Source organism: Dermacentor silvarum, chromosome 7, assembly GCF_013339745.2.
Source record: "Dermacentor silvarum isolate Dsil-2018 chromosome 7, BIME_Dsil_1.4, whole genome shotgun sequence".
NCBI lineage: Eukaryota > Metazoa > Arthropoda > Arachnida > Ixodida > Ixodidae > Dermacentor > Dermacentor silvarum.
The window spans coordinates 55,236,602-55,257,066 of record NC_051160.1 but is presented as its reverse complement, the minus strand read 5'-3'; the positions used below and the strand labels follow the sequence as shown (position 1 = coordinate 55,257,066).

Genomic DNA, 20,465 nt, shown 5'->3' with positions numbered 1-20,465 from the left:
TAGGGAAATGAAGCCAATGGAGAATTCGAACAATTGCTTCGTGACTCACATGGTCATACGCTTTGCGGATGTCCATTGCCAGAATAGTGAGAATTCTTCGGGAGCGGCCTCCGATGAGAACCATAGAAGAAAGGTACTCAAGGCCATCCTCGGTGCCCAGATTAGGACGGAACCCAATTTGGCCAGGATGATACCAGGAGTATCGCTCGAGCCACCATGTAATACGTGTCGCGAGCATACGCTCCATCAGCTTGCCTAACGTTGAGGTTAGCGCTATTGGGCGCATATACGCGATATTGTCCGGGGGCTTTCCGGGTTTGGGAATAGGGACCATTTCTGCATGACGCCAAGAATCAGGAATGACTCCTGTAGCCCAAGCTTCGTTTATGGCACCCAACAGCACATCGAGAACCTTGCCTTCCGTGTTTTTATACAGTTCATACGGTATGCCATCCGGTCCTGGTGCCTTGATTGGCTTCCACAGGTCCATTGCCGCTAAATCGTCCGCCGTATGTAGTGAAGGCAGCTTGTATACCCTCGATGTCGGCGAGCGTGGGAAGGCTGTTTTGAACAACGAAAGGAGGCAGTGCTGTGTCCAAAGCAGGAAAAAAGGTGTGGGCGACCGTTTCGGCGAATACTGCTGGTGTCTGGCCAGATGCTAACAGCGCGCAGGCTGCAGGTTCTGGAGGCCGCCGACCGCGTTCCGTTACACGGAAGGTGCGCCAAATAGAGGACGACGAAGGGCCGAGGGAAGAGCACCAGTCCATCCAGCAGCCACGTTCTAAGCGGTTTTCATGGCGCCGAGCTACTGCAGTAAGGTGCTGGGCCTCCAACCGGAGGGAATTTGATGAAGGGTCACGTTGTGATGAAAGCTCTGCTTGGCGGCGCGACGCCCAGAGACGCAGAAGTTGCAAATATGGAGCGGTTCGCGATTCATCCACCCACGAAGTACGGGTTGCGCCGCATTTACGACGCAGCGCTCAACTGAAATGTCGTTTCAGGTGCTCCTGGTGGTATTCTTGGGTCGACCATCGCCTGCCGGCCCGGTGGGACTGGTCGAAACCAACGTTACCACTTGGCTGCATCATCGCATCATCACCGTCCGTCACCGACACTGCTGCAAGATAACCGGAGTTTCGGCTGGCAACATGGGACCCAGTCAGCTGACGATCGGATAGAAATAGACGGATCCTTCATCGGCGCAACGGGCCACGACGCCGCATTTACGGCGCAGCGCTCGACTGAAATGTTGTTTCAGGTTAGTTACTACGAGACCAAGTGTTACCGTGATAACGATGTATGCTTATTCGCGGTGTCGTGGCCACCCGATTTCTGAAGCGTGCTCGTGAGTTTGTTTTGTATATTTGGCGCCTTTATTATGTTGCGGTGATATGACGAAGGCCCAGGAAGAAAAGCTTGATTCTGTATTTTCAACAGTTCAGCGCCTTGAAACTAATAACGCAAGCCTTCAAGAATCAATAACCAAGGTATTACAGCTTCATGTCTTGGTCAAAAGTGACCTGGAATCCCTGACTAATCGAGTTGTCGAACTCGAGTCAAAGGTTCAGTCAATGGCCTTGCTTAAGCTACCCAACAATTGTGATGCAAACCTTTCGCAAATTCAACACACGATTGATGACCTGCAATCTAAAGTTCAGCTGGTAACCACTTCATCGCCACACTCTAGCAATGAATGCATTTCAAAAATACAGGACAAGGTTGACAATTTGGAAAATCGATCTAGAAGGTCAAGCATTTTATTTTACGGCCTAACTGACTCGCAACAAAATGAAACCTGGGAATCTTCAGAGCGCCTTGTTACAGAATTCTGCGAAAACCAGCTAGGAATCACAATCACTTCAGTTGCCAGGGTTAATCGATTGGGTCGTTTTTCTGCAGAAAAGAAAGCGACCCATCATTGTCAAATTTTTTAATGATAAAGAAGTAGAAAGTGTACTAAGCCGCGGCTATAAACTGAAGAACATAGCTTTCAGTATTGGCCGCGACTACTCACAGGATGTGCGATACAAACGTCCCAAGTTGTGGCAATACGGAAAAGCAATACAAAAGATGGTGACCGCATGAGACTTGTGTTTAACAGGCCAGTGTTAAACAATGACACGTACATCTGGAGCACTGATTCAAACGAAGCAGTTTGTTTATCCCAGGGTTCGTCAGCTTGACAAAGTTGTACTAACTTCCCTACGGCTGTGGCCCGCTTATCTTCGTCATCATGTGCAGAGAAATCGCGCAGCTTCACCTTTCTGTACACGAACATCAGAAGCGTGATACCTAAACATATCGCTCTTTCGTCACTTATTGACTCAAGCTCGGCGTGCCTTGTAGCTCTTACGGAACATGGTTGGATGACACGTATCCTGATAGCAGTATACTTGTCGCATCATCAGAATTCAATTTCTTTCGCTGTGATCGCAAGCAAAGAAGAGGTGGTGGTGTGCTCATTGCGGTGAAAAAAGATTACGTTGTTTCGCCTGTCAATATCGCCACGTTCCTTGAGTGCGTCATCATCTGTATTCACTGTAGAACGAAGGGAAATGGTACTGTAATCGCTGGAACTTTTTATCGGCCGCCAAATAGCACTTATTTCTCAAGCGAATTTCATCGTGTGATAAGCGAAGTCTTGGCAATGTTTCCTAATTCCGTGCTAATTATTTTTGGTGATTTCAGTTTTCCTTGTATTAATTGGAACGCTCAGTCTGTTCCAGCTTCGCAAACTGAAGCGCGTGATTTCCTTCATGCATGTCTAGACTTTTCATTAACACAACTCATTACAGACCCCACGCGCTCTTCAACCACGTCAGCCAATATCCTTGACCTCATTCTGACTAATGACCCCGCCTTCTGTTCGCATATTGCTCTTCTTGATGGCTTGTCCGATCATGTCATCATCACTGGTCAACTGACGCAAACGCCAAACAAAAAGAAAGTTACGTCTAAGCTCATACGTTGCTATAAAAAAATTGCCCGCCAATCCACCCTGTGAAGGTGGTTGGAAAGCAAAGCTTTTTACGCCACCCTCGCGGTGACTGCGGCGCACTTGATATTTCACACACTACAACGTAACTTTAACCACGGCCTTCATTATTATTTACTTCACAACAATGTTCAGATCGTGGTTTTGGCACGTAAAACCCCATAATTTAATTTAAAAATTTTTAATTTTCACAACAATGTTCACTACTGCTTTATGATCGGTGTGATATACACTCAAATTTTCAGTTTTCACTGTAGTTATATTCTTTGCCAAGGTTAAATCAATGCACGTTCCGCGAATGGTGGTTGGTTGTTTTGCATTGGTGAAGCACACGAGTGCTAACTCTTTCCGTGGTCTACCCATAGTGGGGTCGTCTAGAAAATGAACCGAAGCAGTTACTAGGCTGGAAGGGTTTCGAATGACGTCAACCCTCTTTCAAGCAGCTGCATAAGCTTTGCAACAACTGCAATCTAATCTTACGAACCGCGCCGAGCCTGTTTTCGTTGTTTGCCCGCAGTCCTTATCATCCATCATGTTGGCTCATCACTTTGAAGCTTGTTTTTGTGGTTTTTTTTGCGAAAACGAGTGCTTAGTTGTACGCTGAATGCCTGAATTCAAGTAAGCTATACTGCTATACCTGCAATTGTTAGCGGTTCGTCGGGATCGTTTTTTGATTACAACGACGGACACGACAGAACCCTTGGCTGGTAGAAGTACAAAGCTTCGCTTTAAAAAAGCTGACTATGCAAGTATCAATTCGGAGTTGTCATTGTTTACCGACCAATTTTTAGAGGACCATTTTTCACGAACAGTTGAAGAAAACTGGGTTTTATTTAGGGATACATATTGTAGACTAATTGAGAGGTACATACCAGTTATTACTATAACATGCAGCAACAACACACCTTAGTTTACTAATCAACTCAAACGTCTCAATAACAAAAAGAAGCGTCTCTATCGAAACGCGGACAAAGACAGACAGTCTGTATCATGGAAACGATATGAAAAAGGCGATGCCCAGTACCAATCCCTGCTTAAAACACGTCGGAATTTTTTTCGTCATGACTTAGCATCGATGCTTATCGCTAATCCTCACACAATAAATCCGATTTACTATCCAGATGTTATTCTCGCAGATTCAAATGGCGAGGTTGTTCCGGACTTTATGTGTACGCAGATTCTAAATGACACGTTTTCCTCAGTGTTTAGTCATGAAGATATGACTACGTGTCCTACACTGGACGCACTTTCTGATGTGGGCATGTCTGAAATAGTAATTGACGAAGTAGGTATTTTTTCTTTGGTGAGCCGACTAAAATTATCATCTGCGTGTGACCACAATGGATTCAATCACAACAATCTTAAAAAGACAGCTGAAGGACTGCCGCGTATACTCTCCGCAATATTTTCACAATTCTTGTCCAACTCGAGCATTCCTAGCGATTGGCGACTGGCTAAGGTCATTGCAGTGTTCAAGTCCGGCGAGCGTTCTTCACCCCTCAACTACAGACCCATATCTTTAACAAGTACAATCTGCAAGCTACTAGAACACGTCATACACTCGCAGGTTATCAATTATTTGGAAGAAAACAACTTAATTTTTAAGTATCAGCATGGTTTCCGCAAGGGATATTCGTGCGACACTCAGTTAGCTGGCTTTATTGATGACCTGCATTCATCCATAGATGCTGGTATTCAGGTCGACGCAATATTCCTTGGTTACTCGAAGGCATTCGACCGTGTTCCACACCATCGTCTTCTGACAAAGTTGGCAAGGTATAGCATTCATCCTCTATAGTTCTCGCATGGATTAAATACTTCTTATCTTGCAGGATGCAGTTCACATCGGTAAACAATTTTAACTCTTCATGTGGCAAGGTGACATCAGGCGTACCGCAAGGCAGCGTTCTTGGGCCATTACTCTTTCTTGTTTTTATTAACGATTTACCAGATAGCGTTTCATCCAGAATCAGACTTTTCGCAGATGACTGCGTAATTTATCGTAATATTTCTTCTGTAGTTGATCAAGAGGCTCTTCAAACTGACCTTAACGCTGTAAGCGCTTGGTGCGATACTTGGTTAATGTCACTAACTCTCTCAAAGACTAAATTTATGTCTTTTACTAATCAAACTACTAGCCTTCAGACTTCCTACGTATTAAACGACACTAACGTTGAGTTTGCTTCTAGTTATAAGTACCTAGGGATCCGGTTGTGCAGTGATCTTACGTAGAAGAGCCACATTGAAACCATGGGCATCCCCTGCACTGAAAATAAGGTTCTTGACGAGAGTATGCAAAAGATTGCAACATTCTTGAATGTTGATCTTGTTGATGGAGACATTGATACCATTCATCGTGTGCGTACAAAGGGTGATGGACCAGCCAATGTCATTGTCAGGTTTAATTCACGCCGAAAGCGCGACATGATCCTACAAGCCGCAAGAAAAAAAAGACCAACAACAGCAGTGCTTGGTGCGGAAAAAGCTCAACCGCTGTACGTGAACGAACATCTATGCCCCGAATATAAGGCACTACTCGCCAAGGCTATCCAAATGAAGCGAGAGCAAAAGTGAAAATTCACCTGGATATCGGATGGCAAAGTACTTATGCGGAAGACTGATAATTCTAGGGTCATCACCCTTACAAGTGAAGAAGATTTAGCCCAAATAGTGTGATCCCATATATTTGGGCTGCCTGACAGATGCAATCTTTACATCAAAATGGCTTACACATCAAGGCAAATTGATGACCTTTGTTTGAACAAAAATGTGACCATATTTCACTGCAACATACGCAGTTTAAGAAAAAACGTAAACCTGTTGACCTCATTTCTGTCGGTACAAAACTTTTTGTATGACGTCATTGCAACAAGTGAAACTTGGCTTTTGAGCAATGAAATCATAGATATTCCAGGGTACAGATTAATATCCCGCCCACGTGTGTCACGTTATCGAGGAGGCGGTGTTGCCCTTTTTGTGAAAAATAATCTCGATTTTACAATACTGCCTTCGATTACATTCTCTTCCTGCGATATTGAAGTGCTGTTTGTAAAAATAGAAACCGGTTATATTGTAGGCGTGGTCTATCGACCTCACAACGCGAGCCTTGGCAGTTTTCTCAATAAATTGGAATCAATTTTATCTTGCTTACGAAACTGCCAAGCTACGCAGGTTGTAATCGTTGGTGACGTGAACATTGATGTACTTAATCCAATACACAAGGATTATCCTTACCTCCTTAAATCGTTCAATTTCCGAAATTTAATATGTCAACCAACGCGTGTAACAAGCACTACGGCTACTGTAATTGATCATGCATTGACGAACATCGAGTCTGGAATTGAAAGTGGAGTGTACAATCTACCTCTTTCAGACCATATGCCTATCTTCACGGCATTCAACAGCCAAAGTCTAAAGAAAAAAGATGACGGGAGGCTTATAACTAGAATAGATTATAAGAAGTTTAGAGATGAAATCCTTGAGGCCGACTTTGAACAAGTGTACAATGATAATGTACACAGAGTTTTCCAACTTAATTCACTCGATTAGCTGTTTGATAAATGAGTGTCGCAGTACATACACTCGAAGTTCTTATAATCAGCCTATCTGTCCATGGATGACGACACCAATTTTGGAAATACTTAAAACAAAAGAATACTGGTATAACAAATGGAGGCATAATAGGAGTAATGCTTACTACTTAAGTCAGTACAGAACATTTCGCAACAAAGCGGTGTCCATGATGAGGGTCCGAAAGAGATATTTTAATGCGCAACGTATCAGTCAAGCTGCCGGCGATTCCAAACAATTGTGGCGAATAGTAAATGAGGTTACGGGTAGAAAGACAAAAAAGTGTGTTTATCCTCCCACTGTCGTTGCAGACACTGTTGAAGACTTAACACTTATTTTACTAGTGTAGGTCCAGCACTAGCCGCTCAACTGCCACAACTAAATAGTGAAGCTCTCTTCCCGCTCCTAATCCAGTAGTAAATTCATTTATTCTAGGAGAGATAGACCTCAGTGAAATCGTTTCAAACATTTTAAATACACCTAACAATAAAGCGTCAGGACCCGACGGCATTTCTGTAAGGGTACTAAAGGAAAATATTGATATCCCAGGCCCAGTTTTGTGTCGAATGTTCAAACATTCTATTACACAAGCAAAGTATCCAAATTCCATAAAAATTGCCAAAGTCATTCCAATCCATAAAGAAGGTGATCCGTCTGACCCTTCAAATTATAGGCCAATCTCTGTTTTAAGTATAATCAACACTGTTTTTGAAAAAAATTATATCGAATCGGATGGAAATATTCCTTGAGAAGTACAATGTGCTCTGCCATCAGCAACATGGCTTCAGACCTCGTTTTTCAACAGTTACTGCAGTCATCACGTTAACGCAAAATATAAATATGTCTTTGCAACTAAATAAACTAGTAGCTGTCGTCTTGCTAGATTTAAACAAAGCATTCGACACAGTGGATCATTGCATATTATTGGCCAAACTTAAACACTGTGGGTTTTGAGGCCAAGTATTCGACTTATTATCAAGTTATATGCAAGATCGATCTCAGGTTGTGAAAAATCAATAACATAACTCCTTCAAAACAAAATATTGTTACTGGAGTCCCTCAGGGCTCCGTATTATGTCCGCTTCTTTTTTCTTTGTATATAAATGATCTGCAACAAATTATAGACTAGGCAGAAATATTGATGTACGCAGATGACACATGCATTATAGTAACTGCGGATAATATTGCAGAACTTAGTCATAAGGTGAATCTAGAGTTAAAGAGAATTTCTGACTGGTTCTTGGCTAACAAATTAACAATTAACACAAAGAAAACAAAATATATTGTTTTTCAGTCACGCTTCAAAATAGTAGATACTATACTCGCGGACAACTTTCTGTGGCAATGAAGGGAAAGCTACGGAGGCAAAGCGCGCACAAGCGAGAGCGCTTCTGAAAAGAGTCCCTCGTTTTAAACCACATTGGTTTAAACAGAAACATGAACAGCTTATTGGCAACAGTTAAATAAGACAGAACACACTACTGAGCGTAAAAGTTTACTTATTTGGTGGCTTTTTCCTTCCGCGTCTGGGAAAAGACGAAACCGTTGCACGTGAAAGCTGCGTCGATTCAGCGTCTGTTCCGAGCAACCAAAAGCACTGTCCAACGCCTCCTCTTTCTAGAGGAGGCGTTGGCACTGTCAAACGCTGCCGAACTACTTGGCGCGATAACACGTGTGCAGCATCCACGCGCCCGTAGCTTTCCCTTCATTGCCACAGAAAGTTGTCCGCGAGTATACACCTTTAAACATACATATAAATAACATCCAATTGGATCAGACAAGTTCTTACAAATACCTTGGGGTAATTTTTGATAAACACCTGCAATGGGAAGATCACATAAACAGCGTCTGCTCTAGATTAGCATCTGGTTGCTACGGCTTAACTCTAGCCCGCGAGTACTTTGACACCTCAGTTTTAAGACTTATGTATTTTGCTTTCATTGAAAGTCACTTGAGGTATTGCATCGACTCGTGGGGATGGGCGCATAAAACCATAATAAATCCGATTATTAGGCTCCAAAAACGCGTAATTAGAATTATGTCTGATTCTAAGAACTACGATCATACGGCCCCATTATTTCACCAATATCGCATATTACCATTTGACTACTTACGTCAACAGAGCATTTCATTATGTGTGTATAAGGTTGTTAGATTCAAGCACCCGTTCAGCTCATCAATATTTTACTCAACTTCGCGTTGTACAAGAAATGTAACTGCAGGTCATTTTAATCTCGCACCATGTAGCAATGTATACGGAGAGCGTATGCTACAGTTCACAGGCATTAAAATCTGGAACGTACTACCAGTGGATATCATTAATTCCTCGAACTTCCCTAGTGCTCTGAAACAATATTCTCTTTCTTTGTTAAATACAGAGTAAATCATGAATTCCTCGATAGATCTTTACACAGCTAGATGAATTACATTTTTTAGACTATTTTCTACTTATTCTATGTAATTATTGTTACGCGAATGTGTTGTTTTATTATGCATTGAAATGTCATATTCTCGTTTTACTCATTATGTATGTATTGATTTTCAAAAATTGTATGCCTTATCAACCAGTTCAGTACTAATCGATTTTGTTTCGCATTTTTGTGTGATACGTAAAAGAAATTGACATCATAGTGTACGTCCTTAAATTGAGATAGGTATTCTACTGTATTTGAACTGTGCCCCTTACATTGTTCTGTGATACTCTGATGTATTGACTTACTTTTAGTTGATTTGTGAAATGACAATCAACAACTTTGTATATACAATTACTATAGCTCTTTTTTATTCCTGCTGTGCTAGGATTTCCTTTATATTTTTTTTATCTGACCTTCAATTAGCCTTCGGCTACAGGTCCGACAAGTGTTTGTTACTTGTGCATAATAATCTGGAAAATAAACATCGTCTTCTTCTTCATTCTAGCATCTGCTAACCACTGTCTGGGCCTCATCAAACGTAGTCTAACACACGCCTCACCCCACATTAGGAAACTAGCATACACTACATTAATTCGACCAAAGGTTGAGTACGCGTCGGCGTTATGGGACCCAGAACAAGAGTACCTTGTTAATGATATTGAAGCTCTACAAAATCGTGCTGTGAGATTTATTTTTTCTGACTATTCGCGAACAACTAGCGTCACACAGTTAAAACAGCGTGCTGAACTCGAGAGTTTGTCAGTTCGTCGCAAACTAGCACGCTTAACACTCTTTCATAAGCTTTATCACCACCCGTTCTTTCATGAAGAGTTTTTTCATACCCCATCCGCTATACTCCCTCGTCATGATCATCCTTTCAAACTAAAACGCGTTTTTTGCCGCACATCACGATACGCTAATTCGTTCATACCACGCACTACAACCGAGTGGAATAACCTGCCATCTGACATTGCAACAGAACTCGACTTTAATCAATTTCAGAAACTTGTTCGGTCGTATCTTATGCCCTAAATGTTCTTCAACCGTGCTCTCCCTGTTATCACTCTCCCTGTTTTTTCCCTCTTCTTTTCTAGGTTTTTATATTTTCTTACAGTTAAAAAGAACTGTTTCGTAGTACTCAATTTCAGTGTTTTGCATTGTTTAACCATTGCATTGTTCTGCATTACACAAAAGAAAACTTTGACACAAGTTGGGCTTATACGATGTGTTTTTTTTTTGTTTAGATGTTTTATTTCTATTTGCGGAGTGTGATTGCCATTAATGTTTTTCGCCTCTCTTTTTTTACCTTGTATATTGCTTTAAAGTTATCTTTCACGATGTTGCATTCCTCCCTATGTAATATCCTCCAACTGAGGGCCTTTAGGGTATACTGAAATAAATAAAAAAACTAGTGCCGCACTAAGACAATGGGACGGGTCCTGCATGAAGCTGGATACAGTGCTTTCCGATACCGCCCTATATCGATCCCAGTCCACTACTCGGCACAGCCGGCGAAGGCTGCCTGTTCCGCCCGAAGGTAAGCCAAGGTGAATCGGATGGTGGTCACTTCCCCAGCAGTCGGGTTCACATGACCACGAGACGGTCGTCCTTCCTAGCCACCAAGACAGGTCCGGCAAGTGTGGCAGCGTGCGAGGGTGGTCCCGCCGATGAGTAGGCACTGACACATTATTAAGCAGCGTGAATTGGGCGTCTATAAATGTGTCCAGCACACACGTACCACGCGCACTGGAAATGGCGTAACCCCATGTGGTGTGGGGCGCGTTAAAATCCCCTGCTACCCTAATGGGGCAACCAGGATGTTTCTGTCGTAGGTGCACCAACCAGCCGAGACACAACCGAGCCGCACGACCACTGTAGGGGCGTGCATAGTACGAAACGATGATAACGTCTGTGCGTTGGAGACGAACCAATACAGTGACGACTTCTTGCCATAAAGTGCACCACCGTGAAAGATCAACACGGGTCTGATAAAGGGTGAATCGTACATAAACGGCAGCCTTTCCTGGAGGGACATCAGGCGTAGCACTCCTACGGTCCAGCATTGAAGGCGATGAGTATGCCACAAACCCTGAAATGGGTGGCAGGGCGTTAGTTTCTTGAAGCAGTAGAGCCCAAACACGCAGTTTCCCATATCTGAGACGCTGGCGCAGGTCTCCGACCTTTCCGGCGATGCCGGGGCAGTCCCCCTGTAAAATGCCTTCTGGCGCACTTGAAGACGTAGCAGCCATCACAGGTTGAGGTTGGCCACTAGAATCGACGTGAGATGCTGGAGCTGTTGCGCAACGAAGGGCAAGAGTTCTTGGGGTGAAAAAGACTGTGACATAGATGCTGGGTTAACCACGTGAGCAGGAATGGACGTCAACGTCGATCGTGATGCCCGCGCTCCGTCATGACGACGCTGGAGCAGTGTACGGCGTTCCTTGAGACGCTGGATTACCTTTTCGAGAGTGGCGAGGCGAGCGTCGATCTGGAATTCTTCATTCGCCAAGGGAGGCGGCGTGTCTTCTATAGATTGTGATGCCCGTTGCCGTTGTGGTCGCGAAATGGACGCCCTAACGGCTGCGCCATATGTAGGTTTGGCCGCGTCACTTGTCGCTGTACTTGCTGCTGTCACCTGGCTAGCGTCTTCTTCCAGCGATGCTAGAATGGCGTAACGGTTGTACACAGGGACTTGTTTCATCGATGGACCTTGAGAGGTGCTTGGTTGCTGCCGAGAGCGGCGTTGTCGAGCTTTCTAAGTAGCTTTCAACTTCATAAGGCATGTCGGGGAAGTGATGTCATGATCATCTGTTTGGCATAGGCCGCATTGAAAGGATGCTGATGGGTCAGGCTCCATGTTGTCGTACTTAGGTGGAAAGGGGCACGATGATTTCATGTGTCCCTGTTTAAAGCAGGAGTAGCAGTACACAACGGAGGGTTTGAATGGGCGCGGGCGCAATACCCAGCCGTAGTACAGGATACGTTCAGGTGGGGAATTAGGACCCTGAAGCGTGATTAGGCATCGTACGACCGCTACCTAGGTAGCGAGCAGCGACGACCCTGTGCGTAGGACATGATAGTTCCTGCAGGAGCCTTTCAGGTTCTTCATGGTCAGCACCATTAACCACATAGCTCTCGAAAGTTTCCAAAACTTTGCCGTCCGTGTTTTGTTACATACAATTACTCGCGTGTAGCCATTGCGTCTTCTATAAAATCATCGCTTGGTTTATCTTGTCGCCGTATGCATCTCACTTGAGTTTGTTTATTAGGATTTATTTTATTACTCCCGCTGCTTAAAGGACATATTATTCTACCTCCCACCTACGTTTCTTCTCGCAGCGACCACGTTTGAAGCTTTCTTGCTTATGAAAAGAAGAAGAAAAAAAAAACTGCCCGCTTTTTTATGTAATGTCTTCGGGCTTTTACACTATACTAACATAATTAAGCAAATTAATATGGCGAACTTGAACGAGATCCTTGTACTCGCTTTTTGGACTTCACTTGTATGTTATGCGCCGCTTAAGGTATTGTCGCGAGGTTTCTTAGATACGGCTGCCGCTGCTTTGTGTCTATTCATTTCTTTTTCGAAGAGGGAGGTTGTATTATTTAACTAGAAGCAAGAAATGCATGGGGGCATGTTAGGAAGTGATGCTGTGCGCCGGACTACCCCCTTGCGCACACGTTGTCTTGTGCTACCGTTCTCCTGGGATAAGCAGCGCAAAAAATAATGAAAAAAAACATTCGTCGATCACTTTGAGTTGTTCTACAGGCCCATTTGTCATGTTTTACATTTTAGCTATAATATATAATAAAATCAGCGCAAGTGCTACTGCTCGTTCAGCCACAGCAGCTTCTGCAAAAAGAAAAAACAAATAATAATAAAAAAAAAAAACGTGCGCGTCTCGTTCTTCACTACTATCAGGCGAAGTGACGTCTAAACACCAAGAATGCGTCTCACTCTCACCACGTTTTCCCTGCGTCCCCTCGCTTTGCAGTGTCGAAGGTATGCACGGTCTATTATGCGCACAGCCGAGCCTGCGCTGCTACTTTGAACCGGATGGGTGCACAAAGAAGCGTGAATGCCCTGTCAAATTTGTTGCTCCCTGCGCGGACCTCGCCCACTGCCAAAAAAAAAAAAAAAAAAAAAAAACATGGTGACTCTCGGTCTCTCGGAGGACGAGGGACCCGTACACATTCTGCTTCTGCCTGTTAGCTGTCGTTGCCCACATTGCTTGCACCATGTTTTGCTTTCGAAGCATGCATCAACTTGACCAGCAACGTGTTCAGTACCAGCGGCTTGACCTTCGCCACTGCAAGCTTGGTTCCACACTGCTGTCGGGTGAAACATGAACAACTAGGCAAATGTCGGAAAACTGCATTTACTGCGAAATAAACTCTATTATCGCAAGGTAAGTACAATTGTCTTATTTTTATTCTCAAGTATAGTGCTTGAACTCAGTGCATTGCCTAATACGTGTCTTTTCTTTTTTTTTTTTTACAGAGATAATGTACGGCCACTTTTTACTACGTACGTAGACGGTAATGCACCGCTTCAGCGTCAGCTGAAACGCACTGTCTGTTTGAAAACACGCAGCACGGCACATTTCGGCTAGTACACTCAAGAAGAGCAAAGTTGGATTGTCGTATTCCTTCTCAGGAAGTACATTCTGCGAGCTGACTGGTATTCAGAAGTTCCTGCAAAACTATAATATGTTGTATTGTACCTTGCTTATGTCTTTATCATGAAACAAAGCACCCTTTCTTTGCTACCTCTGTTCTAAAAGCTTACGCATTGCCAAAGGCTAAGTACAGCTACCCACAAACACTTACGAGAAGTCTTGTGATGAAGGCATAATTCATCACAATTGCCTAGTTAGAACAAAAATCGCATATTTACATGCAGCGGCATTTCCTGCCTAATATTTTCGTATTTCTGCTTCTTTTTTCAGCGTCAATAATTTGTTTGAATGGAGAAATCATATCTGTGGGAGATTGCCTTCAATATATTGAACGCCATCATGGACCATGCAGTTCAACTGCCGTACAGCATGCATGGAAATAAAAGCAAGAGACTGTTTAACATGCGGCTGTGCAGAGTGGGAACGGGTGATGCGCATTTAATTTCTCAGTTTTGTGGCTCTTGCTTGTATTATGCACTGCTGGCAGTGTTGGGATAATATAGGTATATGTATTGTATGCAGATGGTGCTGAGAGACGCAGAGATCGACATCAATCAAGCGCAAGACTTCATAAGAATGTGGCTGCCAGGCGCCGTCGACTGTGCTAATAGCAGAAGGCGGCATTACGCCGAAGCGGCTCAACCCATTCAGCATCTTCCAAGTACCCCTTTTGCGAGCCCAGCCTCAACCCCCCGTAGCGTCATAAACAAAGCTTTCGTAGGTGGCCCGCAGGATTGGAGATACGAGCGACAATCTGTATCAACCTATTTTAAGACCAATTAAGAAATTATGTATCATTATTTGGTGATTTTATAGTATATCATGGCATGTTGCATCGAGCTACCGTGCAGCATTTGCACAATTTAAAATCGTAGGAAATAACGGCATTGCCCACATACATCACAATCTTCCAATATGGCTATGCCAGTGGATAATGCGGCGCAATAAATTGACTAAAAGCGGCTGAGCCGGCTATTGACTAATACCGGCGCTGCCAGTAGGCAAGTTGGGACACTAGAATGGCAATGAACGGCAGAGCCGGCTATCTGCCTGTATTGGCGCTGCCACACGATGACCGACATAGGCCCTTTAGTGGCGTGGCCACACTGCGCCATTCCTGACGCGGGTAGCGCTGCCGGTTTCGGGCCTATATTTGTGCCGGTGTTTGCCGTGATATTGCCGTGCTGGGGCCAGGCTGGTTGTGCTGCCTGGGAGCTATTATGGACGTGCCCAGGTCTTCACCTAAGCCGTCTTCGCCAAATAGGGGCAACAGGCCATCGGCCTGGCCACCCACCCGACCTTGAACGTTGGATTCATGGACCGTATTATCGTTCACTTCTAGATTTTTTGCATGAGTCAAGTCTCTTCGTGTATTTTCGTAATGCTTTGTATTATGCCTAAGGACAAGCTTTCGAAATAATAAAAAAAAAACAGTGTCGACAACGTCGTTTAGCCGTTCTATTACGTAGTCAGCGTTTTGACAGTGGTTGTGTGCGGTCACACAAACAACGCGCACAACTTGATATACTTTGTATTATACTTGGTATTATGCCTAAGGGCAAGCTTTCGAAATAATTAAAAAAAAGAGTACTGTTGTCGACGGCGGCGGCATTTTTCCCGCGTTCGCACCGAACGCGCGCGGCGTTTGGTGAGGTGTTTAAGAACAACGTGCCAACCTTTGCCGTACACCCTATGGCGGTGTACCGTAGCGACCATAACGCCATGGTCCCTGTGGTCACTAAATAAATGAAAACCACCGGATAATGTATATTTCGCATTCTTTAATAGTTCAAATAACCAATTACAACACATCTTAGTAGTCATAATTGGCAATCCATAATTCCCACCCTAGTACAGCTTCGCTGGTTTTCCCTCTTCACCCCAGTGGAATCGCTGACAGTTTTGTTTTTATTTTCTTCTAAATTCTTGGACGTTTCAATATCACTATTCTTCAACTGTCGTCGTGTTGTATGTTTACCGGTCTTTTCAGCGAGCAATTTCCTGCTGCTTCGTTTTCTAAATCCAGTACATTCATTGTTTGGTGCTAGGACAAGCATGATGCCATGCCTTTTTTAATGGGCTTCTTACCGTTCCCTTTTCATTCCAGTAACTTGCCAGTATCCAGCATCAGCAAGCTCACAGAGCAAATCTTCATGACACTAGCCGGGCTGCGCGTGCGGACGAGCGTCTCAGTGCGCGCTTTCTACGGCTCATGTAACATCGCAACCCCGACGCCGTAGCAGAAATCTTCCTTGCGGAAGCGCTTGCTGCACACTCGAGTTGTAGCCGATGGCTGCTTGCCAGTTCTAAGTTTCGCGATACAAGCTTCGTGCAGCTTCTTGCCCTGCGGGTACGAGCGAAGGCTGCCACCGGGCTCCGTTGCGTACGCGTACGGCACTGCGGCACCGAGCAGTAGCCTACCATGTTACACGCCTTCAAAGGCAGCCACTACCCACATATGGTGCTTTCAAGTGTTGTCAAGCAGACACCCGGAGCGCAGGCGGGGCTTTCGGCTTTCGTTTTCAGCTGTGTCCACGTGGTCCCTCATACCGCCTCACATGGGGGTCATTCCACGCCAAACGTCCCAAACACTGAGCTTGACCCTCTCCGACTCCATTCTAAAAAAATGTGGGCGATCTTTTTAGTGCACTATTTGTCCTCGTAAAGTATTTTTTGCAAGAAAAAGTTTTTTCTGTCTCTTACAGTGATTTTAATGTTGCTGTAGTGGGTCAAACCTAGGTTGCCGAAAAAATACTCTAAAAATACGATACTACACAGAACGCCTTAAATATCTGCGATTTGCTAGAAAAGGAATGGCGCTTTCTTATTCTCTCGCACTGGCGGCCACTACTATGTCTCACAAAGTGCTTTGTGGGGAAGCATTATGGCTATTCTGCGTCAATTTTGATTATTTTTTAAAAATTATACAAAGTCTACAGGCACAATACAACTATATCACCTGATTGGATAGTTGTCAGTAAGTGCGAAAAAAAAGTATTGAAGTCGATGACCGAGTAGTTTCGAAGTGGAAGGGGCGCAAACATTGGAAAATGTGTGAAATTCCCCATGTTCAGGCACATGCAGATTGGTGATGCGGTTCAAGTAAAAATGCACGCTTGCACTAATTTGGAAGATTAAAGAAAGCAGATTTATTTGTGAAAGTTTTATCAGAGTGATTTTTCTTTTAAGCGAGAAACAAAATTTTATGTTGAGCATTCGCCGCGTCCCAGGGCGCCGGCCCGCAAGTCCGCTTCACTGCGCCGCCACGCCTCCTTGGGGTCACGGAAACATGCGGCGACCACGCAGGTGGCAAGATGAACGACTGATTTTGCTGAATTTGCGAGAACTTTACGAGGAATGGAAAAAAAAGTTGCAATCGCAAATGCGGATTCTCTTCATTCGCAAGTTTGCGTCCACCTCACTGCGTTTTGGCCGGAGGAAGTGGCACCCACACAGTTTGCGTGTGCATGGCGCACCAGAACTTCAAAGTGGTGCTCAATGCCGCAGGCTTCACGCAAACAACAGAAGAATTGTTGTCAACAATTGTATGCCAGACTGAAAATGAAGACTGCATGTGTGGCTGCTGTTTTGTGTGCCCAGGCAGCGACGCAACTCAAGAACATGCTGGAGAACGCACCATCCCTAGATACAGATAAGGGGGACTACCTCCATGTTCAGCAATGGATCAGTGGTGTCCGCTGCAGGCTCGAAACAATTATCTTAAGCCCAGCAGAATTTTCTGAGCATGCTAGAAGAACTAAAAGAAAAATCATTCTGATGAAACTTTCACAAATCTATTCTTTAATCTTCCAAATTAGTGCAAGCGTGCATTTTTACTTGAACCGCATCACAAATCTACATGTGCCTGAACATGGGGAATTTCACACATTTCCCAATGTTTGCGCCGCTTCCACTTCGAAACAACTCGGTCATCGACTTCAATACTTTTTTTTCGCACTTACTGACAACTATTCAGTCGGGTGATATAGTTGTATTGTGCCTGTAGACTTTTAATAATTTTTTTTAAATAATCAAAATGGACGCAGAATCGCCGTATTGCTTCCCCACAAAGCACTTTGTGAGACATAGTAGTGGCCGCCAATGGGACAGATTAAGAAAGCGCCATTCCTTTTCTAGCAAATCGCAGATATTTAACGCGTTCCGTGTAGTATTGTATTTTTGAGAGTATTTTTCGGCAACGTAGGTTTGACCCACTACAGCAACATTAAAATCACTAAGAGACAGAAAAACTTTTTTCTTCCAAAAATGGTTTACGAGGACAAATAATGCACTAAAAAGATCGCCCAAAATGTTTTAGAATAGAATCGGAGAGGGTCGAGCTCAATGTTTGGGAGGTTTGGCGTGGAATGACCCATGGAGGAAGAAGTTCTTTCTTCTTTTCAGCTTTTCCAGTGGTGGAGCTCGCCCCCAATAATGGCCCGTTCCTTCCGGCGAACGTCGGCGGCAACCGAGCGAGCGAGCACAACAGCGAAAGATGAAAGACGCGAGCCGCGAACGACGGAGTGACGTGGACGCCGGAAACCGGTTTCATGCGGACCCGCCCGACCGCTCGGTGCGTACTCGTATTTGGTCTCAGCCGGACCGCTGGTTTCGCACTATCGTCTGCTCGCGCTTCTTTGATTTGCTTGGTTTGGTCTCGTTCGTGCTTGTTTCGATTGTCACGGTTTGCGCTTGCTTGTTAATGTGGTTGTATGCGCGACTTGCGTAGTACTTTCTGGAAGCCAAGCGGCGCTAGCGATTACCCTGGAACCTATGACGAGCCGATGCGCTTGGCCCGCAGATCAGATATACGACGATTGCCGACTCTGCTACGTGTCCCTCTCAAATTCTTTGACTCCATATCTCGCGAAATGAAAACACGTATAGAGCTGCGCTTAAATTTCGCATTAGGGAGTACCGTAATCGTTGGTGAATTTTTTAAATCTGTCTGATACGTGACTCATATACACCTCTTTCTGCAATTATAGCACACTAACATTATTTTTAGGGCTGAATAATATGCAGCTTTATTTTAAATTACATTACGAATTAAATTCCCGTGCCTCCAGCGCGCACATCGAGCGAGATTTTAGTGTCGTTGCTGATGCTTTCACACGAAAACGACGGTAGGTAACAATTTTTAAATGCAATTGCTGGTGAAGGTAAACAAATTATGAAGGGTAACAGCCAGGCCAGCTTGTTCTTTTTACTGTATTTGTGCAGTATCAATAAACCTTGGGAGGAAAGTAACGTATAAGTAAGGGATTACTTTTGGGGGCTTTTTTTTTTTCTGTAACGTGTACAAGTATAGCCTACGCCTCCTGAAAGTAGCTTTCCCGCAGAGCTTCGTCGTCCAGTGGCAGAGCTTTGCAAGAATTACGTGGGGGTAATTTTATATGGAAAATCTACAGTTGTATATAGCGTTGTTATATATAGCGTGCGCGTGCTGCTGTTGTATGCGTTTCGCATTGAACAGCCGTTTGATCATACGCACACGCGTGCGAGCACCGCGTCTACCGGGGCGGTGGGAGCAGGCAAGATCGCGGCACCAAAATACGAAGCCATGCTACAATTCTATAGAGCTCTGGCTCCTTTTCTGAGCTGACGTATTCATATTTAGGTCTGATTTTTGATTAAGATTTTACCCACCCCGTGGGGTGAGTGGGCCGATCCCGGAGGCAGTGCAATACCGGGCCAACCCGTGGCGGAGGTGAAGCAAGCTTCAAGCACTCCGCCCCATTCCAAAAATAAGTTTAATATCTTGGGTCCAAATAGGACCCGTATCAGATATTAAGCTGATAAGAACAGATACTGTTTAGAAAAATTTTATTTACACTATGTACATGGGTTTACTAAAGTCGTCATATGTACGAGCTTGTGTACACATATTATACATAACTAGACACTATAACGCTGTGCTCACAGATTGCACATAGGTATAAACTCTATAGCTATGTACACAGATAATATAAGATACAATTATACAATAATACAATACAATTATACAATAATACAATACAATTATACAATATAAAATGAACACTTTGCTTTTGCGATTATCAAGAACATTTTAATACCTAGAGTATAAATTTCCAAATGGAAGGAAGGACTGTTGGAAAATGACTTTTATCGCCACTCTGGGCGGAAGATTAAGTGGATTCGCCCGTTTTTAACTGTAACAAATGGGCACGACCAGTGGCGGAGAAACTCGCACTCTCCCAGAAAAAAGAGTTCCTCTGAGAGGAAGCTAATTATCTCCCGCCTCAGGCGGCCCATGATAGGCCATATTGCGCGGCGGCGACAGTTGCCCGCGACTGCTTCGCATCGATTGCGCCATAGGCTGAACAGGGCTGCTACCACCAGAAGGCCCGCGAAACGTCCGCGCGGAAACCTTCCGGCTGCCACAAAGTCCCGTACGGCCTGGCCTCTGAACCCTGCGTGGACGGCGCGCCAAAATACTTTTGCGACGACACATTCGATGGTTGCGTGTCTGTTAGTTTCCATCGCTGTGCAGTTGGGGCATGTGGAGACACGTACCACTCCCCAACGCTCAAGCCTGTCCCGAGTTGGAAGTAGTCCCCAGCCCAGTCTCCAAATAAAGTCACGAAGGTGGCCAGGTAGCGTGGCCGTGGCCATGTGCCTCCATTGGAGTCTGTGCGCTGCGGGACGTCGGTCAGGGGGTATCAATGGAAGCAGGACAGCGCCCATTATTTCCACGACCTTGTCGGAAGCAATGTCGACGCCCGGACACGTAGCCGACAGGTGTCTGCTGAAGGCTACGCTTGTCTTGTATATTTTAGGCATTTC

General features: G+C 44.5%; 1 non-coding gene across 1 annotated transcript; it reads right to left on the bottom strand.

Moving 5' to 3' along the window:
- Window positions 1-19,314: 19,314 nt before the first annotated feature.
- LOC119459828 (U2 spliceosomal RNA) lies at window positions 19,315-19,497 on the bottom strand. The gene has a single exon (XR_005193826.1). It is a non-coding gene; the product is annotated as a U2 spliceosomal RNA (small nuclear RNA).
- Between the last annotated feature and the right edge of the window lie 968 nt (window positions 19,498-20,465).